General features: G+C 37.4%; 1 non-coding gene across 1 annotated transcript; it reads right to left on the minus strand.

Annotated features, from left to right (window-relative positions):
- Positions 1-15586: 15586 nt before the first annotated feature.
- On the minus strand, positions 15587-15658 carry TRNAS-GGA (transfer RNA serine (anticodon GGA)). Its single transcript has one exon. It is a non-coding gene; the product is annotated as a tRNA-Ser (tRNA).
- Between the last annotated feature and the right edge of the window lie 3844 nt (positions 15659-19502).

Raw genomic sequence — 19502 nt, forward strand, 5'->3', positions numbered from 1 at the left:
ATGTTTTCTTTGGGGATATATTGAGGGATCTCAGTAGAAGAATGGTCATTGTTTCATTTGAAAAGTAAATTCTTGAACCTTTAAAATTTATGACAGCAGCTATGAACAATAGCTTGAGTAAAACAGATTCAATTTCAGTGCCTATAAAGGTGAAAAATATTCTTCCCCTCAGGCAAACATATTTTCGCTGCTAGGTTTTATTGAAAGCTGACTTTTTTTGTGAAAAAAAAAAAAAAGTAACAGCCTGAAGTTATGATCTCAATAATATAAAACTTTGCAGACAATTTTAGATGAATTTGTCCCTATGTACATATTATTGGTCATATATTCAATTGTCTACTAAGATTAATCAGATGGTAATTAGAGGGAATTAATGCATGAAAGTTAATAATTTAGAGGAAATTACAATAAAGCGTCCAAGGTTTAAGTTCAGATTTTTGTTGTTTTCTTTGTACTTTCTCTTCTGGTTATTGTCTTTATGACTTTCCATAGAATTATCTAGACTAGGTATACAAATCATTCCATCAACTTGATAGAGATGAAAAAAGATTTTGCTTTCATTATAGTCTGAAGTTTGTGTCTGCTCAGTTTACTATAAACATATATCTACTATCAAAATAAAGTTCCATCTGAGAAAAACGTTTTTTCTAGCTTAATTTTGAAAATGTTCTTTATACCTTCTGTTCACTTTTCTGTTGTTTAAATAATTTTCCAGGAAAATGCTTTCAAGTTTTCCTGTGTCACAGAATAGCACTATGTTTTTGAAAAAAAGAGACATAAAAATTGGCTTACTTATTTTGATAGCAAATAGGGATCTCTAAGGGATTTTGTAGTACTTGAAAGTGGAAGTGTTATTTGCTCTGTCATGTCTGACCCTTTGTGACCCTATGAACTGTGGCCCACCAGGCTCCTCTGTCCATGGATGTCTCCGGGCAAGAATACTGGAGCGGGTTGTCATTGCCTTCTCCAGGGGATCTTTCTGACCCTGGAATCAAACCCAGGTCTCCTGCATTGCAGGCAGATTCTTTACTGTCTGAGCCACCAGGTTAATCTGTAAGTATATATTTGATAGCAAGTAGGTAGTTTTATTTTTCCCACTGGTTTATGATACCTTCCAACAGAAGATTAATGTTTCTCTACATTGATTAATCTTCCTAAATAGTATACTGGAGTCCGTATAAAACAAAGTATTTCATGCATTTCAAAATCTTTTCCACATGTTGTTGGGCACATAGTTGACCCTTGCTGAATAACAGAATGTGAATAGAATATATGGCAATAAAGGAAACTTTATCTAAATCTACTAGAAGAGACATGACAACATGTCCAAGTTAGCCTGTAAGAAAATTTCCTTGAAGAGCACCATGGCATCCTGGCCAGTAGCCTTCCTACTGCCAGTTATGAGAATAATGATATCTTAGACCATTTAGCTCTAGCAGAGCCACCAGCTGGTGGCAGCCACACGTGTCAACCAGGCAAGATCAGCAGAACTATTCAGCTGAATTTAGTCCAAATTGCTAATCTATGTTTTGTGAAGTGATGAATGATGGTTTTTTTCAGTCCACTAAATTTAGGTGGTTTGTTACACAAGAAATTGCCAATACATATAGTATTCCATATGCAATAGAAGTTGTTCAGAATAACTTAAAACATAATTGCAGAAATACTTATATAATGTTTAAAAATAAAGTGTAAATTGCTTTCACATTTAGAAATACTGAATTAGTGCAACAGGTGAAAACTTATTGTGAATAAATATATCTTAATGTGGCTCAGATGGTAAAAAATCTGCCTTCAATGTGGGAGACCTGGGTTTGACCCCTGAGTTAGAAAGATCCCTGGGAGAAGGGAATGGCAGCCCACTCCAGTATTCTTGCCTGGAGAATCCCATGCACAGAGAAGCCTTGTGGGCTACAGTCTGTGCATGGGGTCTCAAAGAGTTGGACATGACTGAGCAACTAACCCAGTTATTATGAAGAATATCCACCTAGTATATATCTATAATGAACCAATAAAATATACCAATATATAAATAAAATGTAGCAAAATATAATTGAATATAATAAAGAACATGTTGATCCTATTTGTCATGCCTGGGGGAAAAGTACTGAAAAACCAGTGCAGTTACAGGGACTACAAAATTCTCTATTGAGTCACATGGATTGGCTGTGATAAATCAGACTTTAGCATAAGTGTCTAACATTAAGCTTTTTGACTGTAGTGTAAATGGTTGATGTCAAGCTTTTGACTGCTGAGGTGTCTATTTCCAAAGATATCCATCTTGAATCATCATTGCCAGCTATATGACACAGCTATGAGCAAAATAATCAGTTCAGGAATTAGGTCCTGAGATCAGCCCTGGGATTTCTTTGGAAGGAATGATGCTAAAGCTGAAACTCCAGTACTTTGGCCACCTCATGTGAAGAGTTGACTCATTGGAAAAGACTCTGATGTTGGGAGGGATGTGGGCAGGAAGAGAAGGGGACGACAGAGGATGAGATGGCTGGATGGCAACACTGACTCGATGGACATGAGTCTGATTGAACTCTGGGAGTCGGTGATGGACAGGGAGGCCTGGCGTGCTGCGTTTCATGGGGTCACAAAGAGTCGGACATGACTGAGCAACTGAACTAAACTGAAGCATGAAGGTTTCTCTTCCAGAAAGCCTTGGTTGCTTGAGTGATCCCACGTCTTCCTTCCCATATCCTACTTCCTTCTCTTAAACTTTAGCCAATAAAGTGTGCACCTCAATGGAAAAGACCCTGAGGCTGGCAAGGATTGAAGGCAAAAGGAAAAGGGGATGACCAGAGGAAGAGATGGGTAGATAGTATCACCAAATAAATGGACGTGAATTTGAGCAAACTCCGGGAGATAATGGAGGACAGGGGAGCCTGGAGTCCTGGAGTCCATGGGGTCTCAAACAGTGGGGTATGACTCAGTGACTGAACAACAATAACAAGGAAATTCTAGACATCCCACCCTTGTACACTAATGAAAGTAAAGCCCCAGGTCTGCACTGTGTGGCTCTTGAGCATGCTGTATACCCTCCTTGACTTGGAGATATCACAAAAGTGATACATCTTGTCAAAGTTTCCTGAGAGCTTCTGCTAAAGTGCATTCTGCCATTATAACAGCCAAAAGGGCCAGTCCAGACACAACATAGGCCCCAGTGGAGAAAATGTCTATGGTGATTCCCTATGAGAAATACAGGTCAGGCATTCCTAGCCCAGAACATCACCTTCAGTACAACACAACACACACATAGACACACACACACAATTTTGTGATTCTGCTCTATGAGAAGAACTGAGGTATTGATGTGCCAAGGATCATCACAACCTACCCACTTTCCCTAGGCAGCAATTTCAAGACACAGCTCAGTGCTGCCAGTGAACATACCATGGAAAGAATGAGCAGCTCTACAGTGAGTCTGCTACTGTGCATTAGAGGCCCAATTAAACCAACACAACCCACTACACCATTACAGCTCTTGTATACAGACAAACAAAACCCATATGTTTTCTCCCATAAAGGATTACAGGGCACAGGCAAAAGGCTAAGATTGTCAGTATTTCAAATGGATTTGTAGACTAAACATGTTTCTTATTTGAGTTTTAAGCATGAGCTGGATTCCTCCAATGTTTTGTTCTTTTCCATTGTGTGAAGTCCCATTAGAAAAGGAGACAATCAGATACTCATACTTTTTTCAGTCTGGAGAGGGAGCCTGAGAAACGGCTACCACATCCAAGGAAGGCAGCAGGTGCACAAATTACCCAGGGAAGCTCTTGTATGCAGATAAGCAAAACCCATATGTTTTCTCCCATAAAGGATTACAGGGCACAGACAAAAGGCTAAGGTTTTCAGCATTTCAAATGGATTGGTAGACTAAACATGTCTCCTATTTGAGTTTTAAGCTTGAGCTGGATTCCTCCACAGGACTTCCCTGGTGGCTCAGATGGTAAAGCGTCTGTCTACAATGTGGGACACCTGGGTTCGATCCCTGGGTTGGGAAGATTTCCTGGAGAAGGAAATGGCACCCACTCCAGTACTCTTGCCTACAGAATCCCATTGACGGAGGAGCCTAGTGTCCATGGGGTAGCAAAGAGTTGGACACAACTGAACAACTTCACTTCACTTTTTTCAAACCAGTTTGGGAGAAATGTGAAGGGCAGTTGCAACTGTTCTTGGCATTAAGACCAGTGGAATATCCCCCAGTAGGTTCACAAAAAGACAACACTACTATGCAATGTAGTATCAGCTGGTTATACAGATAAATCTATTATAATATCTCCCAGTGCAGGCTGAACAGATCAAAACAAACAGAGCATTTACAAGGATAATTTTCATAAGTATCTCCAGTCCATTTCGCAAAGGATGGTCTGTGGAGTATTAATATTATGTGAATTAATGGACAAGGTTTTCTGTGTGTTTGGGGCATGCAGTGGAAATGGATACTTCTGAATATTGTATACTTTATACTACTTTTGGAGATTTATAAATATATGATAGTTTCTTATAGGCTCTGCAGAATACAGTAGAAGAGAATTCTGTTTAACTTAGTTTAGCTCATCGTGTTCCTTGTGCATTCATCACAGAAATTTCTTGGTGTGTTTTCCTACTAATAATTCTTGGAATATTTATGTTTTTATGAACATAGTTTGAGTAATACTTGTCTGTAAAATAAATGCTGTTGCTCACAGTCAAGTCTTTAAAATTTCTTAAGTGGAAACAAGTTAAAGATTAATATACTGACAAAGACTTTATGCATAGCTCTTCAACTAAGGTTAGAATTAACTTTCCCTGTGACAAGAGAGTGTCCCTGCACAGATCACCTAATTGGAGGGGGGCGGCAGAAGGGGGAGGTTGTATGCCTCACAATGAAAACATAATTTGGCTGAGTATAAAATTCTTAAGAGAACATATTTTCTTCCTTATATCTTTGCATTCACTGTTGCTTTCTTTTAAAGTATTTACTGAGGCAGAAGAAAGCCAGAGTTTGTCCTGGTTTGTGCTTACTTATAAATAATCTTGCTTTACTCTCTTCACTTTTTCCTCTCTAAATGCTTGTAGTTGTCTGTCTCAAAACTTTTGTTGTCTGGGCTGGGAAAATTGCAAATTATTTTGTTCTATAATTTGTGTCACTTTCAGATTGAGAATATTTATTTTATATTTCATGACTGCTTTTGTTCCTGTTCTGCATTTTTTCCTCAGTACTATGATGAGGCCTCCATTTTGTTGGAGGCACATTTATCACCTTCTCACTCATCAGTTTTTTTATCTTTTCCCTTTTCTGCTTCATTCTAGGAAAAGGAAAACTTACTAAGCTTATCTTCTTCATTACTTCTCCATAAACATTCCAGTCTTGCAATCTCAAGAAAGTGAAAGTCACTGGGTCATGTCCAACTCTTTGTGACTCCACGGACTATATAGTCCATGGACTTCTCCAGGCCAGAATACTGGGGTAGTTAGCTGTTCCCTTCTCCAGGGGATCTTCTCAACCCAGGGATTGAACCCAGGTCTCCCACACTGCAGTTGGATTCTTTACCAACTGAACCACCAGGGAAGCCCAGGAGTACTGGTATGGGTAGCCTATCCCTTCTCCAGGGGATCTTTCCCACCCAGGTACTGAACCGGGTCTCCTGCATTGTAGGTGGATCCTTTACCAGCTAAACTACCAGAGCAGCATTAATTCAGGGTGACAATTTGCAGCTTTAATGTAATCCTTTCCCAATTTGGAACAAGTCCAGTGTTCCATGTCTGGTTCTAACTGTTGTTTCTTGACCTGCATACAGATTTCTCAGGAGACAGGTAAGGTGGTCTGGTATTCCCATCTCTTGAAGAATTTGCTACTGTTTGTTGTAATCCACATAGTCAAAGGCTTTGGCGTAGTCAATAAAGCAGAAGTAGATATTTTTCTGGAATTTCTGTTTTTTCTATGATCCAACAGATGTTGGCAATTTGATCTCTGGTTCCTCTGCCTTTTCTGAGGAGAAGGCAAAGGCACCCCACTCCAATACTCTTGCCTGGAAAATCCCATGGACTGCTCCTCCATCCATGGGGTCGCTAAGAGTCAGACATGACTGAGTGACTTCACTTTCACTTTTCACTTTCATGCATTGGAGAAAGAAATGGCGACCCACTCCAGTGTTCTTGCCTGGAGAATCCCAGGAATGGAGGAGTCTGGTGGACTGCTGTCTATGGGATCGCAGAGTTGGACACGACTCAAGCGACTTAGCAGCAGGAGCAGCAGCCTTTTCTGAATTCAGCTTGAACATCTGGAAGTTCTCAGTTCACATATGGTTGAAGCCTTATTTGGAGAATTTTGAGCATTACTTTGCTAGTGTGTGATATGAGTGCAATTGTGTAGTAATTTGAACCTTCTTTGGCATTGCCTTTCTTTAGGATTGGAATGAAAATACCTTTTCAGTCCTTTTCTAGTCCTGTGGCCACTGCTGTGTTTTCCAAATTTTCTGACATATTGACTGCAGCACTTTCACAGCATCATCTTTTAGGACTTGAATTAGTTCAGCTGAAATCCCATTACTCCACTAGCTTTGTTCATAGTGATGCTTCCTAAGGCCCATCCTCAATATGGGCTTCCCTAAATACTCTCCTAAAATTTCTCTATACTCCCAGAAGCCCTTAAATTTTGTCTGTGTTTATTTCCCCCCATAACACTTGTCTTCTTTCTATCATCTGTTTCCCCTAAAAGAATGCAAGTTTCATGCATTTTGTCTGCTGTGTTTACTACTTTCTCTCACACATGGAATAATGTCTAGTGCTTGTTCAGTAAGTAGGTTTTTTGGGAAATAAATTAATAGTGGGTCCAATTATGATATTATCATTTTATAACTAAGTAAACTGAAGCTCATGAACAGTATGAAAAGGCAAAATGATAGGATACTGAAAGAGGAACTCCCCATGTTGGTAGGTACCCAATATGCTACAGGAGATCAGTGGAGAAATAACTCCAGAAAGAATTAAGGGATGGAGCCAAAGCAAACACAATATCCTGTTGTGGATGTGACTGGTGATAGAAGACTCTAGAGAGTCCCTTGGACTGCAAGGAGACCCAACCAGTCCAACCTAAAGGAGACCTGGGTGTTCATTGGAAGGACTGATGCTAAGGCTGAAACTCCAATAGTTTGGCCACCTCATGCCAAGAGCTGACTCATTGGAGAAGACCCTGATGCTGGGAGGGATCAGGGGCAGGAGGAGAAGGGGACGACAGAGGATGAGATGGCTGGATGGCATCACTGACTCAATGCACATGAGTTTGAGTGAACTCCAGGAGTTGGTGATAGACAGGGAGGCCTGGTGTGCTGTGGTTCATGGGGTTGCAAAGAGTCGGACATGACTGAGCAACTGAACTGAACTGAACTGAGACTGAGACTCAGAATTGTAGATAGTAAGTAGCAAAACTAGGATTCCAACACAAGTCATTCTGATTTCAAAGTCCGTGATCTTAGCTGCTAATCAGCCTTGTCATTAATAATGGTTAAGACAACTTAGTCTAATTTTGAAATTTAAAATAATAAGTACATCTTGATATGTGTGTAGATATTTTCTCAGTTATCTAAAATGTGAGATATGGCCCAATATTCCTGGTGATTGAGGAAGCTCTAAAAAAAAATGTAAAAACGAAAAGGGGGACTTCCCTGGTGGCTCAGATGGTAAAGCATCTGTCTACAATGCGGGAGACCTGGGTTCGATCCCTGGGTCGGGAAGATCCACTGGAGAAGGAAATGGCAATCCACTCCAGTACTATTGCCTGGAAAATCCCATGGACAGAGGAGCCTGGTAGGCTACAGTCCACGGGGTCACAAAGAGTCAGGCACAATTGAGGAAGCTCTACCAGCAGCAAATAACCCCACACTTCTATTTCTCAACTTCTACTTTTACTGTCTTCAACTTATACATTTTCCTCTTCATACCATCAAATGGTTTAGAAAAATTAAATATCACCAGAAAAAAAAAAAGATTATTTAATTTTACATGGAAAATTCTTGTTGCTTAACTGACCTTCAGAAAATAAAAATCCAATTCTATAAAGTCTTGTTTCAGGCTCTGTGATAGACAGAAATAAAGGTAATTTGGCACCTGGCTGTTATCTATACATAGGCACCAGGTACTCCTTTTATTCCTAAAGCTATCTGTGTACTTTGTGCATAGTAACATGTCATTTGGTATTTCAATGTCCTTTTCATAGTAAGCAAACATCTCTAATTTTTATAAGATGATTATATACACTAATTAGAAAATTAGAAAAGTTTTGGAAGATGAAAATAAATGTAAGCAGAAAATGAGAAAGGAAAATTAAACTAGGTGCTAGTTTGTGATATTAATGCCTTTGACATTTAACTTCTAAATTTGATTTTTGCTGTGGGACTTTGCATCTGGGGGTCATCAAAATGCACAACTTTAGTGGTCTGAATAGCACCATTTATGGGATAATCTATCAGGGAAGTCAATATGATGTTGGGACTCAAAGCATGAAAGATTGCAGGGTATTTAAAATTCTGAAGAAGAATATTTACTCTCTTGGTTATGAAACGTTCTAATTATAATGAATTAAAGTGCTAAATATAGAATTGTACACACTAGAGTATAACAAAAGTAGGATTACAGAAATACACAGAATTCAATATGCTGAAATATTTTGCTGAAATGTGAGATTGTCACTTAGGTTATTGTTAATTGTGTAATCCTAACTCTATTGCTCCCATGAAGAATCTATGAACATAGAACATTTTGGCTGCTCATTATTGGATCCCCATTTCCAGAACAGTGTTGGCATTTGCTGTAACTACTGAATGAACAAAGTGAAAAATTAATAACGTGGACCTTGAATGTGATTTTAGTCGAACACACTAGTTTAGACAACTGACCTGATGTTGAACTCCTTTGAAGTTTATATTCTCTTCACTTTCATAATTTATGAGTCAGGAATTTGACTGACTCATGAAAGGCTCAGCTAGAAAAATCTAGAAAAATTACTCATCTCCATGTGACACTTAATTGTGGTTCCTTCCTGATTTGTTGAGCAGCTGCTCTGGTCTTAAAAAACTAAATTGGTTTTATTCACATATCTGATGCCTTTGTGAAGATGACTGGACCCTTTTCCATTTCCATGTTATCATAAGGCCCCTAAAGACTCTCTGCAACTGATTATCAGAATTCATATGCAGTCCAGTCCCACAGCTTCCTACTGGTGAGGTTTTGAGCCAATTATTTAACCTTCCCAAACCCCAAGTCTTATTTCTAAAGTTGCTAAATGTACCCACCACATTATACTATTGTAAATGGTAATTTCATAAATGTTTGGCACAAGGCCTTGTACATAAATAATCATACTTATGAACCGTTCATGACTTATGTGCAAGGCAAGTGAAAAACTGGCTTAAAACTCAGCATACAAAAAACTAAGATCATGGCATTTGTACCTATCACGTCATGGAAAATAGATGGAGAATTGGGGGGGAAAAGAGTAAAAAATGGATATAGTGGCAGATTTTATTTTCTTGGGCTCCAAAATCACTGTGGACAGTGACTGCAGGCATGAAATTAAAAGACACTTGCTGCTTGGAAGAAAAGCTATGACAAATCTAGACAGTGTATTAAAAAGCAGAGACATCACTTTGCCAGCAAAAGTTGATATAGTCAAAGTTATGTTTTTTTAAGTAGTCATGCATGGTTGTGAGAGCTGGTAAAGATGGCTGAGCGCTGAAGAATTGATGCTTTCAAACTGTTATGCTAGAGAACTCTTGAGAGTCCCTTGGATAGCAAGGAATTCAAATCAGACAATCCTAAAAGAAATCAACCCTGAATATTCAATGGAACGACTGATGCTGAAGCTGAAGCTCCAATACTTCGGCCACCTGATGAGAAAAGCCGACTCATTGGAAAAGACCCCGATGCTGGGAAAGACTGCAGGTAGGAGGAGAAGGGGGTGACAGAGAATGAGATGGTTGGATGGCATCATAGACTCAATGGACATGAGTCTGAGCAAACTCCAGGAGACAGTGAAGGACAGGGAAGCCTGTGTGCTGTAGTCCATCGGATCACAAAGAGTTGGACACAATTTATAACTGAACAACAATAAACTGTTATTGAGTTGGACTTTTTAAGCATTGGGATATTTTGCTGGGTAAAGGAAAGAGAAAGGTATCCTGGTTAAAGTGAATGTTTTAAGCCAAATCAGCGTAATGAAAATAATATGGAAAAATACTGAGGGGATTTATTTGAAGGAAATAAAATACGGGAGGTATTAAGAAATCATTGATGCATTGGGTGAGCATGAAATATAATAGCAGGTTTTAAATTAGTAGAAAGTAGCTTCACTGGTAATGACAATAGCACATCTTAGTAAAAATTAAAACCATATTGGATCACTGCTCAATCTGAATAGCTCAGCTGGTAGAGTATCTGCTTGCAGTACAAGAGACTGGTTTGCTTCCTGGGTTGGGAAGATCCCCTGGAGAAGGAAAAGGCTACCCACTCCAGTATTCTGGCCTGGATAATTCAATGGACAGAGGAGCCTGATGGGCTACGGTCCGTGGGGTCTCAAAGAATCAGACACAATTGGGCCACTTTCACTTTCATTTTCTTCCCTGATAATGAAGATTTTTCTCTAAATATCAAGTATAAAACTAACTTCTTTTAAATAATCTCAGTTTCTTCACATGTGCAAATGTGTACCATGACATAACAATTGACATTTTATTTATGGCTAAGTGTATAAATGCACACTTCATGGAATAATAATTTTATTTTTTTTTAAATTTATTTTTAATTTTAAAATCTTTAATTCTTACATGCATTCCCAAACATGAACCCCCCTCCCACCTCCCTCCCCATAACATCTCTCTGGGTCATCCCCATGCACCAGCCCCAAGCATGCTGCATCCTGCGTCAGACATAGACTGGCGATTCAATTCACATGATAGTATACATGTTGGAATGTCATTCTCCCAAATAATTATGAGGTGATTGACTTTCAGTTCAGTTCAGTTGCTCAGTCGTGTCTGACTCTTTGCGACTCCATGAACCGCAGCATGCCAGGCCTCCCTGTCCATCACCTCTTTTAATTCCCCAATATTCCCTTTTCTAAAGTGTTGTCTTAATAGGATACAGAGATTGGTTATCTTGCTTTAAGGAAGAAATATTTATCTAAATACTGGATTTTATGAGTCAGCAAGCAGTTCTATGTAAACCAAAGGAAGCTGCTAATACTGATGTTATAAATGGGATTATATACTGGAAGATGCTTCCAATTTAATCAAAGTGATTTGGAGCTTCGGAAAAATATCCTGATGTGTAGTTTAGCATGGAATTAACAGATTGTTTTTATTCTAAAGTCTGTAATTACTAATTTTCTTCAGTCATGGAAAGCAAAGCTTATTTTGTAATATTGTTCCATTCATTGGGTATAAAATTATAGTAGTTGCTTATCCCCCTTGGTAGCCCCAAATACTGTAGCTTGTAACTCGTATACTTATTAAAGTCTTTATTGAACTTCTACTACTTAAACATTACTTGTGCTATGCTTAAAGTTCTCTTTTTTAATGTTTTTAATATTTTATTTTATCTTAAAAAAGTTTTGCCATGCTGTGTGGCTTGTGAGATATTAGTTCCCTGACTAGGGATCAAACCCTTGCCTTTGGCAGTGAAAGCTCAGATTTCTAACCAGTGGACCACCAGGGAATTTCTAAGGAATATTTTTTTTTCAAAGTTATAATGTTTCTAAGTTATATACTCATACATGCAAACATATGCATAAACATAAACCCATACACACCCTAACTATTGATATTTTTTTTCAATTCTGTAAAATATAAGATTAAGTGAGAACACTGTAATTTTGGGTTTTCCTGTAGTTAAAAAAAATGTATATATTTGAATATGTAAGCACCCAAATTATTTCTTAACATTTTCTTGGCAAACAAATATAGATTAAAAGTAGTTACTTGTGATATTTATAAACTTTCAGGAACAATGACTGAAATTAAAATCTATACAACTATCAAATTGAAAAAGGGAATACTCTGAGCAATATAGAACAGCTGTATTTTATAGGAAACCTTGTATTTTAGGAATGTTATTTATTACTTACATTTTAAGTAATACTAAAGCAGAAATCAATGTTAAAATCACTATCTTCATATATTTCAGAAATTCTTGGCTTCAAGTTCTGATTCCTTCTAAGCCCACCCTATACTATTTATATGTATATACACGGGCTTTTACTCTGATTGTAGTAAGCAGGGGTTACTCTCTAGTTGTGATACACAGGCTTCGAATTACAGTGGCTTCTTTTCTTGCAGAGCATGGGCTCTAGGGCATGCAGGATTCAGTAGTTATAACTCATGGGCTCAGTAGTTGAGGCTCTCAGGCTCTAAATCAGAGGCTCAATATTATGGTGCATGGGCTTAGTTGCTTCATGGCATGTGGGATTTTCCTGGATCAGGGATTGAAGCCGTATCTATTGCATTGGATGGCAGATTCTTTACCATTGAGCTGCCAGGGAAACCCCCTACCCTATATATTTTAAACTAAAATTTTTTTATCTGTTATCAGAGATAGTGGGCGATAAAATACCATGTTTTGAGAGACTCATGATTAAACTCATAATCATAATAGATATGACTTGACATGCCAAGCTAAAATCAAAATTTAATTAAATTTACGTTATGGTCAGTCCTATGAAGAAATAGGTGTAGTCATATGAAGAAAGCTGGAAACCATCATCATGAAACCGTATTGTTTAAAATATGGAGATTCTTTACCAACCTAAAAATAGAGTTACTATATAATCCAGCAATCCCACTCCTGGGCATATATACAGAGAAGATGAAAATTCTGCAAACTGTAATTTGAAATGTTCAGAGCAGCAATATTTACAATAGTCAAAACATGCAAACAACCTAAATGTCTATCAATAGATGAATACGTGACCAACCTAGGCAGCATATTAAAAAGCAGGGACTTTACCAACAACAGTCCATCTAGTGAAAGCTATGGTTTTTCCAGTAGTCATATATGGATGTGAAAATTGGACTGTGAAGAAAGCTGAATGCTGAAGATTTGATGCTTTTGAACAGTGGTATTGGAGAAGACTCTTGAGAGTCCCTTGGACAGCAAGGAGATCCAACCAGTCTATCCTAAAAAAGATCAGTTATGAATATTCATTGGAAGAACTGATGTTGAAGCTGAAACTCCAATACTTTGGCTCCCTGATGCAAAGAACCAACTCATTGGAAAAGACCCTGATGCTGGGAAAGATTGAAGCCGGGAGGAGAAGGGGATGGCAGAAGATGAGATGGTTGGATGGCATCACCGACGCGATGGACATGAGTTTGAGTAGGCTCCCAGAGTTGGTGACGGACAGGGAGGTTTGGCGTGCTTCAGTCCATGGGGTTGCAAAGAGTCGGACACAACTGAGCAACTGAACTGAACTGATACACATAATGGACTATCACTCAGTCATAAAAAATGAAATACTGTCATTTCTGGCACCATGGATGGACTTAGAGATTATCATACTAAGTGATGTTAAGTCATACAAAGACAAATATCATGTGATATCACATATATGTGGAATCTAAAAAAAAATAATGCAAATGAACTCATTTGCAAAACAGAAGCAGACTAACTGACACTGGAAACAAACTCCTGGTTACCAAAGAGGAAAAGGCGGGAGGGATAAATTAGGAATTTAGGATTAACAGAAAAGCATTATTTTAAGTAAAACAGATTTTAAAAACAAGGACCTACTATATAGCACAGGGAACTATATTCAATATCTTGTAATAACCTATATGTAAGTGAATCTAAAAACTGCATATATATATATATATATATATCACTTTGCTGTACACCTGAAGCATTACAAATTAACTGTACTTCAATTTTAAAGGTATATAGGCCATATTCTTAGGAACAGAAAAAGAAACCATACTGTTTGGATATCTTTGCCTGTCTACAGGATGGTTTATTTGATATAAATCAAAACAAGCAAAAAGCAAACAAAAATATACGACCCCCCCAAACTCTATGATTGGGAAATGTAATATAAGATATAATGGTGCTTTGTCTACATGAGTTTAAATCCAGGCTCTACAATTTTCTAGTTGGTGATCTTGTGAATGCTCCGCAACTTCTCTTCACCTCAGTGCTGACACAACTCAAAGTGTCTTGTGAGTATTAAGTAAAATCATCTGTAGAGGCTCAGCATAATATTTAGTACATAGTAAATATATTAGCTATTATCTGTTATTGGTGATTTAAATGTTATTATCATTATGTTCAAGCAATAACCAATTTAGAATAGTTTCATTAAAATAATATTTATAAATTTGGAATTGTTATTTTTGCTTTTTATTCTGAAACAATTGTAGACTCATGGGAAATTGCAAAATAATATAATAGGAAGTTTCATGCATACTTTACCCAGTTTCGCCATAGTATAATATCAACACCAGGAAATGGACACCGGTACTATTGGTGAGGAAGAAATTTTACTCTACCCTTCTAAGTTCTTTTGGCTGTCCTAAGAATTAAATTCACATGATGATAGATTAACAAGAGAAAAACATACAAAAGTTTAATAACACATGCACATGGGAGAGACACAGGAAAACTAACTCACCCAAATGGCTGAAATTCTCACTTAAATACCATATTCAGCTAGAGAAAAAAGAGGATATTGAGGATAATGGGTTGGGACTTTAAAGGGTAGGGAGGCAATTGACATAGATAGAAAAGCAAATCAGTTAAAAAAAAAAAAAAAAGTTTGCTGGACCGCATGAGGCAATGGGACACAAAGTGGCCTCTAATCTCTAAGAGATTCCCCCAACCACATCTAGCCCATATTCACTGCAGATATCTGATAATAGTTCTCTTCTGGGAACAGACTCTCTAAATTCTTTAGGCAGTTTTGGGAGAGGTCAAAGTGTTTCTCTGATTCATCTGAGGCTTCATTATTTTCAGCATGAAATAATCTGCATCCCAAAGAGCCATTTTGGGGTGGCAAGTTTTGTTCCCCTACAATACAATCCACAGAGTTCATTCAGGTTTTATCAGTTATGCATATTCTTCCATTCCAAAATAGGCTGGAAATCAGAGGCATCTGTGGGACTTTCTATAGGCAGATTAAAATCTGAAGGGGCTAAAATATAGCATCTGTCTAGCATAATTTCTGAACTAATTGGAAGAAAACAAATAAAAGTAGCTAACAAATCTTAAAATATCACTTTTATTACTCATAGAAACAAGATTGAAGGATGTTTTCAACATGTTCCTATTCTTTCCTTTTCTGGAATATTGGACTATCTTGTTCCTTATTCAGATGTTAACAAGGGAGTGTTTTCTTTTGGGAAACAGATGGAGTGATGTACCTATAAGTTGCAATTCTGTTTACTTATAAGTTTTCTATATTACATTATGAAAGTGAAAGTGAAAGTGAAGTCACTCAGTCGTGTCCTACTCTTTGCGACCCCATGGACTGTAGCCTACCAGGCTCCTCTCTCCATGGGATTCTCCAGGCAAGAGTACTGGAGTGGATTGCCATTTCCTTCTCTAGGGGATCTTCCTTACCCAGGGATCGAACCCGGGTCTCCCGCATTCCAGGCAGACGCTTTAACCTCTGAGCCACCAGGGAAGCCCATATTACATTATAGTTCAATAAAAAAAATTAAAGGTACAGAAAAAAGATTCTGTATGTGGATGCGTATAGGAGGAAGCTGTAAAGAATAAGGATAGACACAAGGAGATTCAGGAGGGATTTGCAGCAGAGTATGGCGTTTAGAGCCCAATGTCATACTAGCTATGTGTGTTCAAAAACGCCAATGCATAACGCTTCCTTTGCTGTGGGATGACACTGATGTTTTGCTTTTGTGACGCTTGCTGAGTTGATAGCTAACTGTTATTCAGAGGTCTTAGATAATAGAGATGTTTTCACTGAAAATAACACAAACACAAAGTTTTGACCCATTTTTTCCCCTTTTCCTTTCAGCAGGATTTTTAAAGAGTTTGATCCCTCTGAGAGAGTATGATATAGTCTTCAGGCTTTATGTCATCTATCTCTGCAGCATTTCAGCTACTGACCTCGATAGTTAGAAAACCAACCTGAAAAGTTTCAAAATTGAAAAATGAGCAGAAAAGAAAGGTTGGGGTAAAAAGAAAACCATTAATATCATCATCTCTTATATTCAATTTAGATCATGTATATATTTTCAGCATATTCTACAGACTTTATTTAACAATAAAAACAAAGCCTTGTTAAAAAGGTCTGTCTGTGGAGAACAATCTACAAAAGGAATAGTTTTGATGCTATGGGTATATTGTTATGTGGAAAATAATTATTTGAGGCTATTTTAAAACCACTGAAAAGCCTATTTACCTTAACAATTATAGCCTGATACCTGTATTGCCCCCAATTTGTCATTTTTATAACTATCTTCCAAAGGTTCCTATTACTCATGGTACTCTACATCTGTGTCTCAATTCCTGCCCTACAAATAGTTCATCACTACCATTTTTCTAGATTCCACACATATGTGTTAATATATATTTGCTTTTCTCTTTCTGACTTCACTCTGCATAACAGGCTCTAAGTTCATCCATGCAGATGTAGAGAATGAACTTGTGGACGCAGCAGTGGAAGGAGGGAGGAGATATATATATATATATATATATATATAATTTGTGACTGATTCACCTTGTGGTATGGCAGAAACTAATACAACACTGTAGAGCAATTTTCCTCCAATTAAAAAATAAATTAAAAAAAAAAGATTCCTATTACTCATGGTAAGGGAGTATGCCCATGACAATATGTAAGCTCTGCCTTTAAAAATGAAGACTTGGATCATTAAATACACACATGGTTATATTCAAATGTATGACATTAACTGTCATAATTTGTCTTCCTCTTGACTTTGTCATGATTATCATGTTAGTTTATGAAAGAGCATTTTCATTAATATTACATCTTACAGTAGTAATTGTTTTATGATGTTTCTCTTTCTCTACATGGACTCAACTAGCTCTCCCTGCATGAACATTCCCACGTGTCAATGTATGGAACTATATTGATCTTTTTTTCTGGGACTTATTATTTTCCAATTAGATATTTTATAATCTTATCAGAAGTTTGTCATTTTATTGTTGTTTTCAAGTACCTTCTTGGACTTATCCTAACTTACTCTGACATTTTTCACATTTCATTTCTAATTGTGAAAATCTTAGTCCTTCAGAATACAGAGCAAATGACAATTTATTCATGATAACTTTCCCACTGACTCAGTTAAAAATTATTTTTTTACCTGTTTCCATGTAAAAATCTTTGAGCAGTGATTATTTCTAAGTAAGGAATCAGTAAGGAAAGTGTAATATCATCTTCACCAGCATCAACTTTGATACTGAGTACATGACTCTTGAGAGTCCCCTTGGACTGCAAGGAGATCCAGCCAGTCCATTCTGAAGGAGATCAGCCCTGGGATTTCTTTGGAGGGAATAAGGCTGAAGCTGAAAACTCCAGTACTTTGGCCACTTCATGCGAAGGGTTGACTCATTGGCAAAGACTCTGATGCTGGGAGGGATTGAGGGCAGGAGGAGAAGAGGATGGCAGAGGATGAGATGGCTGGATGGCATCACTGACTCGATGGACGTGAGTCTGAGTGAACTCCGGGAGTTGGTCATGGACAGGGAGGCTGGGCGTGCTGCGATTCATGCGGTCACAAAGAGTCGGACACGACTGAGCGACTGAACTGAACTGAACTGACACTTACATTGCCTTGTGTATTTGTGCCTGTGCCATTAGACCTCTTTGGCTCTGGAGAAAGTAAAATTCCAAATAGTCCAGATATTTCTCAGTGGGCTTGCTCCAACTCATGTCCGTTGAGTCGGTGATGCCATCCAACCATATTATCCTCTGTCATCCCCTTTTCCTCCTGCCTTCAATCAATTAATTTGCCATATGAGATGACTGTTATCAAATAAAGTGTTAAGAAAGTTTTATATAATATGATTTTTCTAGGGAGAAAATTTTATAAAGTTACAAAACAGGATAATGAATAGGGGATGAAATAGCAGGATGTACTGCCATGCTGGGGGTGGGGTGGCCTTGGAGATCACTGAATAATTATGAAAGTTCTGGTCACCTGGGTACAGGGTTGTGACGAGGTGAAGATAAAGAAGAAAACCTTAGTGAGTGGCTTACTCAAAATAACTAAAAATAATTTAGGAAATTTCCCTATGGTTATATCTGATAGGAGAAAACAAACCTATGGTAATGTTATGAATGCTGAAAATTATTAGACATATAATTGGATGTTATTGGATAACTGAATTTTGATTCCCAACTGATTCAAGTAGAATAGAATACAGCCAGTGAAGCCAAAATCTGATTCCAGTATACATTGCATTAGTACTTCACTGCTATATTACACAGAGATTCTGTGGTTCTATTACACTATTACATCATGGCTAGGCTGTAATATTAAATCATATATAACAGAAAATAGACAATTTAAAGTGCAATATTCAGAAATGGAAGTACCTTAATAAAATTAGCTATTTTTCTACTAGCATTGGTGAAATAGATTAGTTTTTATAGCACATGAAAAAAATGTGAATTAAGTATATGGAGACAGTATATTTTGGCCTACTTAAAAAAAAGTGAATTTCAACCTGATTAATCATTATTATTAATATTTATTATTTATGGATCAATAAGACCCTTAAAATCTTATAGCTGGCTATAGATATAAAATATATATGACCTTTAGCAAAGAAATATTTTGAAAATGTCAGAATCATGGTATTTAATGCTAAGGTTAATGCTGCTCCATTAGAAATTATTTGTAAAAAGAAGGCGCTTTCATTCTTTTCTAATGTTCCCTATTTGAAAATGAGCTGGCATTGATTTTGAATTCAAATCTCATATCAAATTAATGGATCTTTAAGAGTGCAGCCAAAATAGAAAATAACCTTCATCCTTATGTATGCAAGGGGGCCTAGTTTCTATTATACCTAAGTTTTGTTTCAGCACTATGTAATCTAGTCCCCATTTCAAAGGTTATTAGCTTATTTGGTGCCAAAAGGTCATCCATATTAGCAGTAATCGGCTTTTATAAATATCGCTCATTATGCAAATGCATTATTTACAAGCACCATTAGGCCAAAGTGGATTTTAGAACTTGGTAATAGGTTCTCTGCATTCATTATGAGGCAAAATATTTGACAATAGATAAATTAGGAGTTCATCTTAGACATTAAAGTATAATTTAGAATATGAAAAGTTTGGGATATTTCCTGGCTTATAAGCACTGAAACAGGACTTTTGGGGAGACAGAAATGAAAACAGATGGGGTATGAATATCTGAATTCGGAGACTCATCCTTAACTATCTAAGTTGGAAGTACTTGTTAATGCCTCCAACCAATCTAGTATGTGGCCATAAAATACCAAGTCAGTATCAGCTTACTTTGTTGGAACTAACA

Source organism: Ovis canadensis, chromosome 18, assembly GCF_042477335.2.
Source record: "Ovis canadensis isolate MfBH-ARS-UI-01 breed Bighorn chromosome 18, ARS-UI_OviCan_v2, whole genome shotgun sequence".
In the NCBI taxonomy this organism is placed as follows: Eukaryota; Metazoa; Chordata; class Mammalia; order Artiodactyla; family Bovidae; genus Ovis; species Ovis canadensis.